Source organism: Excalfactoria chinensis, chromosome 15 (genome assembly GCF_039878825.1).
Source record: "Excalfactoria chinensis isolate bCotChi1 chromosome 15, bCotChi1.hap2, whole genome shotgun sequence".
NCBI lineage: Eukaryota > Metazoa > Chordata > Aves > Galliformes > Phasianidae > Excalfactoria > Excalfactoria chinensis.
In genome coordinates, this window is record NC_092839.1 from 179,022 (window position 1) to 192,408 (window position 13,387).

The window sequence follows — 13,387 nt, forward strand, 5'->3', positions numbered from 1 at the left end:
CAAACTATTCAACTCTTGTCATATACTGATCCCACAGGACTCCAAAGGACCCATATTTGATGATCCTTGTGAGTCCCTTCTAACTCAAGATGCTATATGACAAAATTTATCCCAGGTCTAAGACCCTCTTTTACTGTTCTTAGAAAGTCCTTGCAGCACAGCTTTCATGGTAATGTTGTGCAGTGTGGGTGGTTTTATGTCATTATGCTTGAGGGAAAAGTTTTAATGAACTCTTTTCATTTGGAAGAGTCTTAGGATGATGCTGTCAGTAACAAGGTGTGTGCTATTTGCTGTGAAGGCACTGGAAGGAAACCTCTGCTCCCTGTGACCCACATCCCTCAGTGAAATAAGGGAACAGAGTTGTGCCCACCTCTTGGCCGGCTTCAGCCCAAGTTTGGTGCATAGGGTCCTGAGAAGACTTGATAAAGAAAGTGTCCCTCTTCCTGCACCAATCCTGTAGCATTCTCGTATGGAGCAGAATCCAAAACATGTCTTAAAATTACAAATATTCACTGAAATTATCTATGATGTTGAAAGAGACTCAAAATAGGGTTTGCATGTGCAGTTGGGGTCATAAGAACCTGCTTAGAAGTGGGAGACTGAAGAATTTCTGCTCACTGAGCAGATGCAAAAGAACGCCCAGAAATGCAATTGGGGGTTGCAGGCACCAGTGTCAGGAGAGGCATGTCTGTAACAGAGAACTCATTACTCAGATGCATAGAATCATGAAGGTTGGAAAAGAGCAATAAGATCAGCTAGTCCAATCATCAACTCATCACCACCATGCCTGCTAAACCGTGCCCCTGAGGGCCACATCTTGAAGGGATGATGATTCCACCACCTGGGCAGCCTGTGTCAATGCCTGACCACTACTTTGAAAAATATATTTTTCCTAATATCTCACCTGAACACCCCCTGATGCAACTTAAGGCCATTATCTCTCATTCTATCAAAAGTAACCTGGAAGCAGAGGCCAACCCCCACCTCACTACAACCTCCTTTCAGATCTCCTCTGAGTTTCCTCCAGGCTGAACAATCCCAACTCCTACAGCCACCACCCATAACATTTGTGCTCCAAACCCTTCACAGCTTCATTGCCCTTCTCTGAGAGTGCTCCAGGCAGGGCCTCCATGTCTTTCTTGTAGTGGGGTGCCCAACGCTGAGCGCAGTAATCAAGGTACAATCTCACCAGTCCTGAGTTCAGAGGGACAATTACCTCCTGCTACTGCTGGCTGAACTATTTCCAACACAAGCCAAGACGGTCACCTGGGCACATGGCTGACTCATGTCCAGCCAGCTGTCAGCCTCTAGATCCTCTTTCTCCATACAGTTCACCAGCCATTCTGCCCCAAGCCTGTAGCACTGCCTGTGGTTGCGGTGACCAAGGCCTGCGGTTGCTGTGACCCAGCAGTTGGTCTTGTTGAATTTCATCCCATGGTTTTCAGCCCACATATACAGCCTATCCAGATGCCTCTGCAAGGTCTTCCTACCCTCTGACAGGACAACATTTCCCACCATCTTGGTGTCCTCTGCAAACTTACTGAAGATGCACTCAGTCCTCTCTTTCTGATCATTATTAACGACATTAAACAGGGCATCCCCAGTGCTGACATCCCTGGGAAACACCACTCATGACAAGTCACCGGTTGGATATAACTCCATTCACCACCTCTCTGGGCCCAGCACACAGCCAGTTCTTTACCCAGTGAAGAGTACACCTTTCCAGGCTGTCAGCTTCCACAGGAGTATTCTGTGGGAGAGAGAGACAAAGGCTTTGATGAAATCTAGGCAGACTACCTTAACAGCCTTTCCCTCTTCACCAGGAAGGTCATCTTGTTGTAGAAGATCAGGTTGGTCAAGCAGGACCTGCTTTTCATGAAGCCATGTTGTCTGAGCCTGATTCCCCTGTTGTCCTGCACATACTGCATGATCACACTCGATATAACCTGTTCCATCTCCCCCCCCCCCCCCCCCCCCCCCAGATCTTCCTTTCAACCCTTCTTGTAGACGAGCAGCACATTAGCAAGCTCTAGGATATGGGACACTAGGACTTTTAATTCATAACATGGAAGTATGAAATCCAGAACATTGTGTTTGGTTGTTTTTCTCCATTTCATTTTAGTTTTTTATGTCCTCTTCATGTCTATGATTCTTAATATTTGCTCAGGCTCAAAATGTTTGCACTGATAAGTAATAGCTTGGAAAGTCAGTTTCTTAGACAGAAATAGCATTTTCTGCTGGGGCAGTGCCCCAAAGTCAGCACTCCTACTGCAATGCAGTAATTCATACTGCACCCTCCTCTGTGACTCCCCAGAGCACAGCAGTTTAGTACACAGCCAACCTATCTAACTAGGGCAGCCAGGGGATGCTCCTGCCAAGTGAGAGGACAAGATATTTCATTGGGAGGTACTACCACGTCAACCTCTTCTTCCTCAGAGCAGTGAAGTCAGCAGAGTGATGTTTGCATCAAGGAAGAAAACAAGACCATGTGTATTCCCCAGTTTGTGCCTTGTTCTGCATCTTTCTGTTTCCTCTGTCCTTGGTGCACTGGGTTTCTGCTGGGTTGGCCACAGCCATTGCTCTTGGTGGGCAGGTTGGCATCAGACATGTTGTACTCAACCCCTGCCATTCTCAAGCTGACATATGATTAAGTTGTCAGAACCTCCCCTTTAATCAGAGTATGTCAGACCCATGCCAGGGTCTCTCCTCAGGAGAACGGATAATTTCCTGGCAGCATCAGAACAGAAAGACACAGGATATTCCATCTTACAGTATCTAGGGTAAAGCCTCTGCCTTGCAAGGCTCGTAACAGGATGGAACTGAGGCTCTACAGATGTTTGTGGCCCAGGATTGCATACAGCTGGTCTGTGCAGAAAGCCCACGAGCAAATGAGAGAGCTCTAACCTGCATGGGGAAACATGCCCAATGGGCTGGGGTTGCAGCTGGAAGCAAATCCTGCTCAACCCTTTCTCTTTCCCCTTACGGCTCACAGAAAGGAGTAATTGATTGCAAATGTTGTTGTATTTGTTAAATGTCTCTTCATTTGTCTCTCCTGAACCTACCACTGATTCACTGTGGACCACATCTACCCCACAGGCCTGCTGAGATGGCTGTCATAAAAGTGCTTTCCTGGGTTACTATGCACGTTATAGCTCTGCTCCAGAGCAACCCGTATCCTGCCCTGGTTCTTAGGTTTCTTGACTGGAAAGTGGGCAATATTCCTTCTTCCCTGCCTCCCAGAGGTGCTACAGTTCTTTCCACTGCAACCCTCTTATGCCTGCAAGGTGTTGAGTTGGGATGTGTCACAAAGATTAGGTGAGCCATGAAACTTACTAGTTACATTTTTGAAATGCATCTCCTGTTGTTTTTACTCTCAGTTATCAGCAATGTGCACAATTACCTGGAGCTACACAAATATCTGAAGGTCAGCAGGCAGTGATGGCATTTTGGTACTAGGTCATGTTATTTGGGAAGCAGAAGGCAGGCTGAGTATCCCTGAAACATCAGGGCTCTGGACAAATAGAGATGCGAGGGCTTTGCCTAATTTCTCTGATGACCTCTCAGACCCAGGGACTTCTACAAGCTCTGAGTCCAATTCGGATAACCTGGAGGAAAATGGATCATGTGGCCTTGCATGAGCAACCAAGAGCTGGATGTGTTTTCTTTGGTTGGAAGCACTTGTCTGGAGCTGTTGGAAGGTCACCAGCACATTCCCATCATCCAGAAAGTGTCCTGGAGCCCAGCACCAGGAGCCATGGTCCATTTCCAGCTGGGCTGAGTATTTCTGCAAGCCCTCATGCAACTCCTGCACCTCATGGAAGGCACAGCTTTGCAAGGGGGAAGGAAACGAGGAGCACACAGGGAGAGTCTCACTGCTCCCAGCTGTCAGCTGGCTCCCCAGGGGGCACAAAGGGCCTTTTCACGGCCCGCATAAACAAGCGAGAGCTGGGAAAGGCTGTTATTGAAGAGCATCAGCTCCAGCAGCAGCTCAGGCTGGGATTTCCTAGGCTCACCTCGCCTTGGAAGTGAGAGCAAACACAATCTCACTTCAACTTCTGCTGCAGATCTGATGATGAATACTTTGCAATGATTATTAATAACCAGAAGAGCACTTCCCTGACATTGATGTGGCGAGGGCTAATTCATAGTCGGTTCTGCTGGCGGAAGGCGTTATAAGTGCTAACAGTTACTGTTTCTGTCATGGACACAAACGCTGAATAAAATAGGAGTCATTAAAAACAACGTCGCAACAAAGAGCATAGAAGTACCCTCAAGGGGAACGACTGACACACCTGATAACCCTCCTTGCTTTCTGTTCAATGCAGGCAGGCAGGACGCCCTGCAGCTATTATCTGTACTAAGAAAACTTGCTGGAATAAGAACCAACCAATAAATAAACAATACAAAAAACCACAGAGGCTCTCAAGGAGGCTTGGTGACCAGATCTGTCTGAACCCTTACATGACTGCAAGCCCTTTCAATTTGTACCAGCCCTCATTTCTTTGCACTGTCACTGTTGTTCCAAGCTGACTCTGCCAGACCATGAGAATGTGGCCACCAGACTTCCCTTTGGTGGCAAAAGCACGACCTGAGTGCCTGATGGCTTTCCCATGCTGCTGCTGCCCAGTCTTCTTCCTCCACATCATGTCACATAGGAGACACTGGGCAATGAAGCTCTCCGGCAGCCAACGTGCAGTCCCACCTGGCTGTGTAACAGCTGCTTGCTGTAACAGCTCTTCCTGATGAAAAAGCTAACTTCTGGAGGTGTTTATTTATGTCAATAACTGAAGAAGTGCTGGTCACTCTGAATTCCCATATTTTCTTGTTTTGATTTACTGTCCCTTCCCTCTGTCCCATCTGTTATCTGTGGGACACCAGAGCAGGTATCTCCATTGCTGCCATCACGGAGCAAGGATCTGATAAGGATGCAAAAAAGCTTCTTTGTTATTAAACAAACAGAAGAGGGCCATCATATGATGATGGTCAATATTTTGCAAACTAAGCTCTTTTCCTCATTTCAGGGGCAAAGGGCAGTATGGCCAAGTCTCCATACGGACTGGATTTTCCACACCTTCAGTACTGTTTCACTGGGTGACCTGACAGGTGCAAACAGGCAGCAGCTGTCCTCAAGACTGCGCCCAGACCACGTCTTTTTTAGCAACACAACGGTGTGATCTTTTTCCTGTGACCGCTCCCCAGAGATCCTGCACTGCAGCAGCAAGGTGTGGCACCCGCTCAGCGGCACCCGAAGGCACGGCGACAGAGGGCCAACGGCAGAACCTCCGTAAAGGGAATCTGCACAACCGGAGGACATGCCTTCCGTTTGTAAGTGAATGCTACCGCCTCACGCCTGGCTCTGGTGCGCCGGTTTACCCCCGAGGGGTTCTTGCTGTTTACCCGGCTTTGCGGGGCCGCACCTCCCGGAGGGCGCTGCTCGGCGGACACCCCAAGTGCGGGGCTCGGGCGGACACCGGGCTGACCCGCAGCCGCACCGCGCTCCGTACGAGCGCTGCCCGCCGTAGGAGCAGGAGGCTGGGCCGTGCCAGGCCCCGCAGCGAGCTCCGGCAGCGGTCACGCCCCTGGGAGCCGCAGCGCTCGTCCCAGACTTCCTGTCCGAGGGAGGCCGAGCTTCTCCGCCGAGCGGGAACGCGCAGCTCCGGGCCGCAGCCCCGGCGGGCTCCGGAGGACCCGAAGGGACGCGGGAGAGCGGGGTGCCGCAGCCGCGCGGGCTGAGCCGCACCGGGCGGGGTTCAGGCAGCGCAGCGCCAGCAGGAGACGCCGGAGCTCGCTCGGGAGCGCGGCTCCTCCCCCCCCGGACCCAGCGGCAGTTCTGCTCGAGGCGGCGGGCAGGGCCGGGCCGAGCCGAGCCCCGCGCGGCCGGTGTGCTGCGTGGTGCGGGGCTTCCGCAGCGCGGAGCCGAGCGTCCCGGCCGGGGGCGGCTCCCAGCGGGCGGGGCGGGGGCGGGAGCGCGGCGGCGCGGAGCCGCTCCCTCCGCAGCGCCGCGGCCCGCCCCGCGCTGCGCTCCCGCCGCACGGCGGGCTGGCGGCTGGCGGCGGTCGCTGCGGCGCGGGGCCGCACCCCGGATGAGGTCGGTGGCGGAGCGGGCCCAGGTGAGCGCCCCGCGGGGCACGGCCGGAGCTCGGCGGCCCTAGGTGCGTGCGGCGGCGGACAGCGGCGGGCGGGGCGGCGTGGGGCGGGGCAGGGCAGGGCCGCCTCGCCGGGCCGCAGAGAAGCGACTGCGGCTCTCCCCGCCCGGTCTGCCTTGCTCGGTGCGGCGGGAGCGGCGAGCAGCGCTTCTCACCGCTTCTCACCGCTGCCGTTTCTGGGGAGCGCGGCGTTGCCAGCCACAGCCGAGCGAGCGGGGCGCGGTGAAGCGGCAGCCGACCGTGCAGCCGGACCAGCGCAGCCCTGGGATCCGCCGGCCCCGCGGCCCGCCCGGCGCTGCGGCTTGCGGTAACTGCGTTTAACCGCGGGGCTGCGATTGCAGGGAGACGATTTACATTAGAAGGAGAACGTGCAGAGTGCCAGGAACAACTTGGACCGGGTCCTCGCATATTTCTGTGGTTATTTTTGGAGTATCGTCATATGGCAGGAGGTGGGCTCTGGAGGTATCCTCGAGCTCAGCGTTTTCTCCACAGACCGGTTACCCGGGTGATCGTATTAGGGCTACGCGGGTCCCCTCTATCAGCACTTTCCGCATGAAACACTTTCTGCTGCTGCATCTGCAGTAGTATTGTTCCGCTCCGTGCCCAGCCATGCGTTGCGGTGGGGACCCTTCTGCGGACAAACAATGGTCGGTACATGCGCTGGTGTATTTGCAGCGCTCCAGGAGCGGGTGGTGGAAGAGCTCTGTTATTGGGCTGCAGGCGGTGTGAGATGACTCCTGATGAGCCCTCTCCTTGCTGACATGCCCTGAGAGGTGTGGCTTTCTCAGCACACCTAGCGACCAGCCTGCTCCCAGTTGCCTCCCCCTTCCCCCCCCCCTCCCCGTGGTCTTCTCACATTGGGCTTGTCCAAAGGGGCTCTTGCATCCAAAGAACTGGAGATGTGGGAAGCGCGTTGTGCCCTCGGAGATGCCTTGTAGCTCTCTGCTTCCTCCACTGCCCATTGCGCGTTTGTGGGTGTCCTTTGGCTGCCATGGCTGGGGATCTGCACTCATGGCCTTCAGCAGTCTGCATGCCCGTGTTGCCTTCAAGCAGGTTTGGAGCTTAAGGAGGCTAGGTTTGAGTGGTGATCCTGACAAGTAGACAATTACTCTTTAACTGTGCTTTTTGGCTTTTGGTTTGGCAGCGTGGAGTCCGTCTGCAAGCTGCTCTGGATGCTGAGAACCCTGTTGTCAGTGAGGGCCCCAGGTTCACAGGGTGTGTTCTGTGAGCTGTGCCAGACCCTGGTTATTGTGGTGCATGGAAGGTCCAGAATCACTCTTTTTCCCAACTAATCCCTTATGTGTGAACAATCCCCAAACTGACTGTTGAATAATCAGCATGTATATTTCCCCAGGGGATGTGAGCTGCCTCCTCTGCTTGCAGCCACTGCTGGGAGCAGTGAGCATCTCCTTGCAACCATTGTGCCGTGTTTATTGCCTTAACAGCAACTTCAGATGGTAGTGGGGCCATTAAAGCAGACACTGCTGCATGTAACAGAGCCCTGGTTGTGACAACAGCCTTGTGAGGAACCCACGTGTGATGGACAGCCAGGAGGGGGTCTAGGTTGGATGAAGAAGGCTATGGTATCGCTGTAATATGGAGTGGAGAAAATGTTCAGAATCAGTTTTCCTCCCCAAGGCAGCTGATTTCTCTTTTTGGCTCTGAGCAATGAGATCACCTTGATTTACACAGTAACCTTTTCTTCTTTCTGCTTCTAGCAGTCCTGTAAGTGACTAAAATGTCTGCTCCTTGCTCTAGTGCTGCAGAATAGTTATGCATAACTAGAGGAGGTTTTCATAGATGGACAGACCAGCCAGGTTCCTGGCTAATTTTCTTCATAAAAAGAATAAATAATAAAGTTTCCTGTAGATAATCATGATTCCTAAATGATGGAAGTCAGTGGAGAAAGTTGGTTAAAGTGCAGGAGGTGGCCTTGGCTGTGTTCAGGATTGCTCTGGGTTTCCTGTCCATTCTCACAGGCTTTGCATGCCTTAATTTTGTTCAGCTAGGAAATTATGTTTCCCCTCTGCTTTGGGCACAGTGATACACTGCCTGAGCGACAGCTGGGATTCTGATGGTGCAGTGTGTGTGAGGAGATGGGTTGAGTATGGGCTTAGGCTTGGTGGCAGATCAGTGTGGGTGTCTGGAAGGCCTGTGTTTAGCTATATCGTAGACTTTCATGCGGTGCCTGTCACTTTGGAGGCCTGAGTCTATTCTGAAGCTCTGTTTTGAGAGTATATGCAAAAAAAGAAACACAAAACGGTGGAGATTCCCAAGGCTGGTGGTTGGAAGCTCCTGCACGGAAAGACTTGTGCAATTACAGATACGTGACTCTCATACGACACATAAAATGTGCTTGTGTTGGGGCTGTGACAGCGATGGCTGTGTGGCTTGTTCTCATTAGAGAAGTCAGATGGCACTGAGTCAGCAGGTTTGGATTTGTCACAGCTGTGGTGATTGTGCTGGAAGACCCGTGAGGTTTGGCAGTGTGAGGTGAAGGGGCTGGCCTGCGCTGCAGCCGTGCTGGGGTTTGAGCTTGGACTCAGGCCTGCTGCCGGCTTGTGCTCTCCTTTGAGTCTGGCTGAAGTGGTGGCATTGGTGGAGACTGATAGGCCTTGAGACACTGCTCTGGTACTGTGAATTCATCTCTTTGGGCCATTTGGCTCTGCTAATTTAGGTGATAGTAACTCACAGTGACGTAGCCTGCCAAGTGAACGCTTTCTCTCACGCATCATTTTGTCTGGATTACAGGAGGTGGAACAACGTTGGGAAGGGGTTGTCTTTGGTGAGCATGTGTTGCAGCATTTCCTTGTGTCTTCGGATCCATCTTTACTCTCAGTCCTTGGGTGGAAGCGGGTGGTTTGTCTAAGACCTCAGTGAGCACTAATACACAGAATCCCAGCATTGTTGGGATGGAAGGCCCCTCCAGCCCCACCCCTGCCATGGGCGGGCTGCCCCCAAGCTTGGGCTGCCCAGGGCCCAGCCGTGGACTTGGGCATCTGCAGGGATGGGGAACCCACAGCTCTGAGCAGCAGTGCTGGGGCCGCACCGCCTCTGGGTGGAGAACTTCCTCCTCACATACGGCCTAGATCTCCCCTCTTTCAGTTTAAAGCTGTTCCCCCTTGTCCTGTCACCATCTGCCTGTGTAAAAGGTCACTTTCCCTCCTGTCCAGAACCTTCATTTAAATACTGAATGGCATCATAAGTTTTCCCCACAGCCCTCTCTTCTCCAGACTGAACAAGGCCAGTTTCCTCAGCCTGTCTTTGTAGAAGAGGTCCTCCAGCTCTCTGAGCATCAAAGAAACAGAAGATTTGGGCAGTTGTATCTACTGCAGGGCCTGACCCAGGCCCTGTGAGTGTCCCCCATCTTGGATGACAGTCGCTCCACCCTCCCCTTCTTTTTGCCAAGGAGGTGAATGGTTGTGCCAAGAGCTGCTGGGCCGAGCTGTTATACAACCGGGGCAGAAGCCAAGGTTTGCTCTCCTTGAACCAGACAGGGGAACGTGGGACTGTATGAAAAGGGAGTGTCATCTTAGAGCCCTCTCTGGTAATTTTGTCCTCTTGTCCCAGTACACAGCAGAAGATGCTTTGAATTGAAGCTGAGAAGTAGTTAATGTCTTGCACATAGTGTATGCATGTACATCTATATACGCATGCACACCTCCCAGATTTGCTGTCTGAGAGGATGGGGGTAACAGGCAGAGCCTTAAAACTCAGAAAACAATAGTTTGGAAGAGCTGTTCCCTTCCATCTTTTACTGATGGTCTGTGTTTTGTCCTCCAAAGGGCACTGTGCTGTCACGTGGGCTCAGCTGGTGTCTCAGGCTGGATCTGCCCCATGCAGTAGCTGATGGGTCTGATGTGATCACAGAGAAGCTGAAGTTGAGTTGACCCCATTGTGCTCAAACCACGAGACAAATTGGGCTGAAGCCACAGATCTGCAGTTTCCAGCAGGTCAGCAGTTTCATTTGGGCACTTTGGCCTCTTTGTGGAGATGAAATGTGGTACCACTTTAGTATCGGATCTGTTCTCATTTCAGAAGCCAGGCCTCTGCCCACCAGCTGAAATTGGACCCAGTGGTAATCGTGTTGAGCTTCATCTTGCCAGTTTACCAGTCTGGTCCAAAAGACAGACACTCCTTTCCATCCAGGCTATCAGAGGCACAGTCAAATCTGGCACTAGATGCTTTGCTAGTGTAAAATGCATCCCATGTGTGAGCAGATAGTGAATGGGGATTTAAAGTATGGCATTTCTGCCAGGTTCCACCCACCTGACTCCTTCCTCTCCCGTTCCAGCTATCTCACTGCCTGCGCCCCACTTGCTGACTGGTGACTGAGCAGAAATGTGTGCTGGTATCCTTCACCGTGTATCAGATGGAGAGGAAAACACAGGGTGGAGTCTTCTTTTGCACAAAGGAAAAAGTATCAGTTCTGCCTTCCGTGGATTTTTAGGTGGCTGGGGAGAAATTAAACAGGATTTTATCACGTTCCTAGCCCTCTTCCCACCTCATTTTCCTGTGAATCTGTTGCTGTCATGGTATCTTTCAGAAGATATTTTTAGCTTTGCTTTTTTTTTTTTTTTTTCTTTTTCTTTTTCCATTCATATCAGGGTTCTGAAGGGAAACACATTTTTATGGCAGAAAAGAGCGAGCCATTTCATGAGACATTTTGTTATGGGAAGAAGAGACTGGAATCTGATTGTGTTTTTTACATGACATTTTCCCTTTGTAATCAGCTCATTGTGCTTGTCATTGTGCTTGCAGTGGTGATCCCCGAGGCAGCAATAGGTGCATGCTCTGGCAGGCTGCTGCTGCTGGGGGGGGTTGGCCTGTCTCACCACTCCCATACTCAGCCCGGATCACTTCAGAACTACCGTCCATGTGGGCAAACATGAAAGGTTGCAGCCCTGGGCGAAGTCCTGCAAGTGTTTCTCCCTAGCAGGGATGCAGTACCCCTGTGTTTCAGAGAAGCGATTAAATCTTATTAGATGGACTATTGATTTGGCTGTGTCTCCGCTGGCAGGAGCTCCTGCTGAGCATTAGTATGTATGTATGTATGTATGGTACCTGATGAAATATTGGGTCTCCTCTTTGCCAGAGACCAGAGAGGAGTGTCAAAATTCTCAAAGTGGGTTAATGATGCTGTGCAAAAGCCTGATGATGGGTGGTCAGACCGCTAGGTCTGTTACTTGCTATGGAACCATGGAAATTTTATCAGGAATACAAACCCAATGTTAATGGGTTAGCTTTGGGGTAGGAAGCTTCCAACCTGAATTTGCAGTAGTGCTGCCTTTTAGGAGAGATTTATTGCAAGTCCTCATGTGTGATGTTTCTGCAGAGTAATGGTAGAGCAACCGAAATACCCTTTGATGTCTAATCTGTCTCTGGGTGTATGCGTGCCTATGTGAATCAGGGGCTGTTACCTCTGCAGATTCACTGGGACTTTTCTTCAGGGACCCAACAGATGAGGATATCTTTGTTGGTTACCTTGGTCTAGCATGGGTGCTCAGCCCTTTGGCTTGCCTGGGCCACACAAAGTGAAGGGAAGTTGTCTTGGGCCACATATAAAATATATGCTATAGTTAATGTATATAAGTAACAAAACTTTATGTATATATATATATATATGTATTTATATTTAAATATAAAAGAAGGCAACAAAACAAAAAAATATAGTGGGTTGGCCATGTATGCTAGTGCATCATATGTCTGTAAGAACCACAGCTGGCTTTAGGATGACAGCCAGAAGTAAATAAAGAATGTAAAGGTGGAGAAAATGCAGCTGCCCCTTCTGTGTTTTGATGGCAGCTTCCACTGTAGCTATAACTCTCCCTGGCCCTTCTACATTGGTGCAAGAGCTCTGAAGCTCAGCCTCACTCCCTGCCAGGCGCAGCCTAGCATGCCACGGGCAGGATAACATGCGAGGCCAGAGATGGCCGTGGTGTTGTGGTGCAGTCATCTGCTGAGCACTGGCTGGGCCGTTCCCTCTTGGTGCACCAGAGCTGATGCACACCCAGACTGGGGTGTAGCTGTACACGGCTGGAGCTCTACTCAGGTCTTCATTCTTCAGTTAGCTGCCCTGGGGCTGCTTTACTGCTTTGCCCTGTTTATGTTCCTGGACAAGCAAAAGGGACAGCATGAATCCTTGTCCCCTTTCTTGACCTTTGTTGGATTGGATTTCTTGCAATGCATTGGCCTAGATTAGAGCAAGCTGGGCTTGACATACGGCTTCCTCCTAACCCCTGTGAGTAGGTGCGCCTGCCAGCATTGCTGGCTCAGATCTGCCCCTTGCAAGGGCTGTAGTGTTTGCCTGACTGATCCAGCCTCCTGTTTGTGGTTGATGTCCCAGCGCCTGCTTTGACAGCCAGTACTTGTGCTTACCCTGTCAGGGTCAGACTGGATAATTGCTATGGGGTTGTGACGATGTGGGTCATTGTGGAATGTTTTCAGCCTCAAGCGCTTGTCTGCAGCTGAGATGGTGCACACGGCAGCATTGTGCTGAGGAGAGCTGCATGGCAAAAGCTTGAAGTGCAATCTAGCATGCATTTTTGCTAGCAGGAGTGTTACAAGAAGCTGGAAGCTAGCAGGGATGGGGGAGGGTCTTGCTCCCAGATGCCTGTGTTCTCAGAGCACGTCATTAATATGATGTTAATTGATGCAGTAGCTCCAGTTCCAAAGTGTCTCCCTGCTGAAATGCAGCCAGCTTTAGTGAAAGCTGCTTCATGCAGCAGCAGACAGAAAGGAAGGCTGGTCTGTGTCTGCTCCAGAGCATGGTGGCTTTGTTTGGCAGTATGTACTGGTGGTTCAACGCAGGCAGGTAGTGGGGGAATGCTGAGCGTCACTGCCTTGCGCTCAGTGACCACCTCCTCCATCCTCCCTTCTGTAGGGATGCGGTGCAGCCCTGGCGAGCCCTGCATCACAGACTGCTGATGGATGCTCATTCCTCAGGCTGGACAATATCAGGCTGCTTTTGTGTGTCTGCCTGCCTCTGATCTCTTGAACTGGGTTGGAGAGAGCTGAGTGCATGAGGTTGGGAGCAGTGTGGGGACCCAAAAAATCTTTGGGCTCAGCAGAGGAGGAGCAGGGCCATGGGGGCTCATCCCTATGGGGGGAGTTACTGGGAGGAAGCCCCACAGATCCCCATGTGTTTGTGTAGCCTGCTCGGGCAGGGAGCATGAGCTGTGGACTTCAAGCCTGCTCAGCCCAGTCTGCTGTGCCCAGCTGCTGTCAGAAGATGGGACAGC

At 51.6% G+C, this 13,387-nt stretch overlaps 1 protein-coding gene across 11 annotated transcripts in view; it reads left to right on the top strand.

Annotated features, from left to right (window-relative positions):
• Positions 1-5,205: 5,205 nt before the first annotated feature.
• The window catches only part of EPB41L1 (erythrocyte membrane protein band 4.1 like 1), a 76,894-nt gene continuing 68,712 nt past the window's right edge, over positions 5,206-13,387 (top strand). For 8 of the 11 annotated variants that reach the window (XM_072349805.1, XM_072349814.1, XM_072349816.1 and 5 more), the window contains exon 1: positions 6,008-6,110. The gene's annotated coding sequence lies outside the window, so the exon portion shown is untranslated. Of the gene's footprint in view, positions 5,326-6,007; positions 6,153-6,366; positions 6,454-13,387 lie in introns of those variants that run through there. The other 3 variants (XM_072349807.1, XM_072349806.1, XM_072349808.1) reach the window with 3 other exon arrangements.